Here is a 4,806-nt window from a genome sequence, read left to right as displayed (position 1 = left end):
GAATGCGTGTAGGCTCTAAAACCAAGACACTGCTCTGATACCCATGTGGATGAAGGTGTAGATGCTCTGTACACACACACAGACACACATGCACACATAATCAAATCAAGCTCGAAGAACGAGAGAGAGAGAGACTAAAAGCGAAACTAGAAAGTACTCAATGATAATGATATGAAATGAGTGGAGTACGTGAGTACAAATAGCCCTAGGGCTGATGTGCGGCTAACACAGAGAAGAGGGTGCTCACACAGGGAAAAAACACTGCCAACACAGGGTAAAAAGTGCTCGTGTGTAGGGTTGTTCACACCAAGGACTTCCAAGCTAACACCTCTCTCTCCTCGTGGTACTGTGCAAAGAGGGGAGAAGGAGGTTAAATCTCTCTCTCTCTCTCTCTCTCTCTCTCTCTCTCTCTCTCTCTCTCTCTCTCTCTAGCGTAGTGATTTATCGCACTCTCAAGGGCACCCAACTCTCTTAGGATTTGCATGGATGGGGTATGTACATGCATCTCTCTCTCTCTCTCTCTCTCTCTCTCTCTCTCTCTCTCTCTCTCTCTCTCTCTCTCTCTCTCAATTTCCTATAGAAGAGCTAGGGGACTGTAGGAGGTCTACTCTTTGTGGCTCTCTCTTAGGCTGAGAACTCCATGAGGGGGGTTACCGATGTAGTGGGGGACAGAGTGATGGTAGAGTGGAGGTGACAAAGGTGAGTGATGAGGAGAGGCAAAGGCATAGGAGGAGGGCACAAGGGCACGTAGAGACATGGAGGATAGTAAGGGACACAACAAAAGAGGGTAGATGTGTTGTGGGGGGGACGGGCCTATAGGCATGAGAGGAGGGGGTTTGTTGGAAGACCCGTGAATAACCTAGACAAGGAGAGGGGCACTTTAAAACTTTAAGGTTATTATTTAATGACTATGAATAGTGGGCATTAGTTAAAACACAAGTGGAATTGTGTGAATAGCATACACAAATAGGATTGGATGAGTTGTGACATTTTAATTATGGTTGCATCCCTTAAAGTTCATCTTTTTAATTTACAATGTCAAATGTTTTGTGTTCTTCCGTAACATTTCTTAAATCATAGGATATACTTCATGCTACACTCTTTTTTCATAGTACTTGCTAGAAATTAGGGGCCACTTCCTAGGAGGTCACGCGTCCTAGTAGTGTTCATGCCACTGCGCACTTAACGTCCACCACTCTGATCCCTTCCAAGCCATGAAAATTGGTGGAGGGATGAGAATGTCCCTAGTCTTCTATTATTGCTTAGGAATCTATGCATGTGGGATGTAGGCAACCAGGCACGACCTTCCAACACCCTCCCTCGATGGCCAGGACGTAGGGTACCCAAAGGATTTGTAGCACTTGTTAGAAATTAGGGGCCACTTCCTGGGAGGTCACCCATCCTAGTAGTGTTCATGCCACTGCACGCTTAACCTCCACCACTATGATCCCTTCCAAGCCATGAAAATTGGTGGAGGGATGAGAATGGCCCTAGTCTTCTATTATTGCTTAGGACTCTATGCATGTGGGATGTAAGCAACCAAGCACGACCTTCCAACACCCTCCCTCGATAGCCAGGACGTAGAGTACTCAGAGGCTCTGATGATACGGGACTCAGAGGCTACTCACACTGTCAGTGATGTCACAGTTGGTACCCTTAGGGTTTACCCACACAAGCTTCTTTTTGGCTTGTGATTACACCCCCCATGTCAGCAAGCTTGTCCATCTGCTCACACACGTATTCGGCCTTTGTTCAGCTCCATTGAGAGGAATTGGTAAGTCGACCAGCTCCGCTAACAACATCCCAACATGCCCTCCGTGGCTCTAATACCATGTTGGAAATCGGGGGCCCCTTCCCGAGAGGTCATCCATCCCAGTAGTGTTCACGCCCCCACTGCGCACTTAACCTCCACCACTCAAATCCCTTCCAAGCCATGAAAATTGATGGAGGAGGGATGAGAATGGCCCTAGTCTTCTTCTATTACTTATAGATGATCCCATTGCTTATTAGGACTCTATGCACGTGGGATGTAGGTGGCCAAGCCATGATCTTCCAGCAGCACTCCATAGTGGTCTCTTTACACTTTTTCCCAATTGTGCTTGGCTCGCCAAATCTTATCAAGGTAAAATCCACTAGTCTCGTACACAATTACTTTTTCCTCTCTCTCTCTCTCTCTCTCTCTCTCTCGTGTGCGTGTGCACATGCATGCGCATGTGCACATGTATGTGCATGCACACACGCACGTATGCAAACACACACAATCTTAAACCTACCTGTCTATATCCATGGTCCTAATGCTTTCTTTACACAACAAGAGAGAAAAGATCTATACATTATGTATAAAAGTAATCACCAAGATGACATTGTTCATGCATAATCATGAAGAACACAATTCCCCAATGACTTTACTTGTTGCGAACAATACATTGTTTTTTTAAAAACTCAAGTTAGAGTATGCATGCCTTTTTGAGGTACTATATGTAGGTTGGTTGAATCACCTTCTATTAGAGTCCTATTATATAGTAGTCTTCATTTAGTCATCTTCTTTTGAGGGATGCCATTAATAATTGATTCATTTGAAGATCACACTGTCATGAAACCTGAGGATCTCATTCAAGACGTTATATGAAGGAGCCTTGAGAAAGTGTAAAAAGATCATACACGAGATGCTAAAAAATCATTTTGGAGCTTCCATTGGGGCCACAAGTGTGTTTGGAAAGGGCTTGGAGCTTGGTCATGTTGAGATGGTACATAGGTGAGCTCATTATGGTGGTGATGGTAGATGCCACATGATTAGGGGTGAGGGAGCATCAACGATTAGTAAACCCTGGGGTAATTTTAACACCAGCTTCCCATTACTCTGCTAGGAGGTTGCAATTGAGGAGTTGATCTCCATATAGGGGCTAACAAAGTAGTGGGATCCCCATGCAAATGCCCTCTAGGGTGGAACCCTAACCACAATGGGTTAAAAAAGCGGCAATAGCGGGGTGTCTTAAGATGCGACATGCTGGGCCCATGTGACCACAAGCCCTTGGCCTTCGGCCATAGTCTTCTCCTTGAATCTGGGTGGAAAAGGGCCAAGGCTACCGGAAACGGAATCCTCTCAAAGCGCCCATATGAATGGTCACTCAGTTTCCTGGAGTCCACCAGCTACAGCCCAGACCTCTTCTTCCTGGCGATTTGTTAGAGTGCCAAAAGCTATGTATATAACTGAATTGGGCTCTTGCTTATTTAGCCATTGGTCACACGCATCATCATTATCAGCTTCCTCTTCTTTGTTGCCTAGTAGAACAAGAGGGCCAATGGGCTGTATTTTAAGCGTGATCGCCCAGCTCTCAAGATGTTCAAAAGAGGCCACCAGCAACCGTTCTTTTGTTACTTGTACCATTTTCCCACTTCTTGCCAAAGTAACTTGGCTCAATGTGCTTATTGCACCTTTACCATGCTATGGAAGCAATGTCTGAATGTGCCCATGCTATGGAAGCAAATATATCTCATTCTCACAAATGATATGACCAAGTTTTCTAATCAAAAAACTAATTGTGCCACTTCATGCACGGCAATTAAACTAAATGTAGTTTCACACTTGAAGATGTGAAACTACAATGATAAATGTGAAACGTATATTGATGCCTCACCTCATGGATCCCTTGTTTCTTTTATTTGATTACTATAGAAATAATTTAAGAATTCAAGGAATTAAACACAATTTCTTTGAACTTAAATTCATACATATCTTTTTAAAGTATCCCATAAGACTGGTAGGGACACAAAATCACTTGTCTTTAACCTCTCTCTCTCTCTCTCTCTCTCTCTAATAAGGGGATGAAGAACAATATATAGTGAAACTTCTTTCAATGATTCAAATTTGGGGGCTCATGCACACCGCATTACTTTTTAGTGAAACATATTATAGGCACAACAATCCACTTTTGTAAGAGTTGGTCTACTACCCATACTTTAAAAGTGAGGTGACCTTTTCTTTAATCATGTGTATGTCATCCCCTATCATTTGTTGACCGTGAAAGAGCCTCTTTCTCTCTCTTGTTTACTTAAGTTGTATCCATGCTCATTTGCAAGGGTTCTAAAGAATTATAGTATGTAGGATTAACTCGCATATAATCAATATTCTTCAGATTATATGTTTGTTTGAAAAGATATGCAACCTCCATCTTGACAAACTCTCTCCCCCCCCCCCCCCCCTCTCTCTCTCTCTCTCTCTCTCTCTCTCTCTCTCTCTCCCTCCACATTTTTCACTTACACAACACTACTTTGTAACATTGACATTCACGTGGTTATTTTGTTTCTTTATGTACTTTACTTTGTCTCTTTTCTAGGACACATAACTACTTTATGGATGTATTTTAACACTTTTTGACCTCTTTACACTTTTTTATCTTTTTATAAATGTTAATATATTTCTTTTTTTTTTCTTTTTTTCTTTTCTTCTTCTTCTTCTTCTTCTTCTTCTTCTTCTTCTTCTTCTTCTTCTTCTCTCTCTCTCTCTCTCTCTCTCTCTCTCTCTCTCTCTCTCTCTTCGTGTGTGTGTGCATGCATGTGTGGGCACACATGTGCTAATGTCTAACTTATGCAAGCCAAAATATATTCTATTTGTCTTATCCTTTTCCATTTAGTATCGTGACATTTAATTATATATTTATCTTATCATTTTACCTTTAGTGATGTGAATAGATCATACATGTTCCCCTTGCCTAGCTACTACGACATGAATTAGTGGACGTGTGTGTGTGTGCACACGTGCGTATGTATGTGCATTCGTGTGTGTGTGTGTGTGTGTGTGCGTGT

General features: G+C 42.6%; 1 pseudogene; it reads right to left on the bottom strand.

Annotated features, from left to right (window-relative positions):
- Positions 1 to 2,669: 2,669 nt before the first annotated feature.
- LOC147629242 (anthocyanidin 3-O-glucosyltransferase-like) lies at positions 2,670 to 3,388 on the bottom strand (annotated as a pseudogene).
- Positions 3,389 to 4,806: the final 1,418 nt, after the last annotated feature.

The sequence above is a fragment of the Cibotium barometz genome, chromosome 18 (assembly GCF_041138505.1).
Source record: "Cibotium barometz isolate CiBa-2024 chromosome 18, ASM4113850v1, whole genome shotgun sequence".
Classification (NCBI taxonomy): Eukaryota; Viridiplantae; Streptophyta; class Polypodiopsida; order Cyatheales; family Cibotiaceae; genus Cibotium; species Cibotium barometz.
Note: the sequence above shows the minus strand (reverse complement) of the source record. Positions and strands in the feature narration are given on the sequence as shown.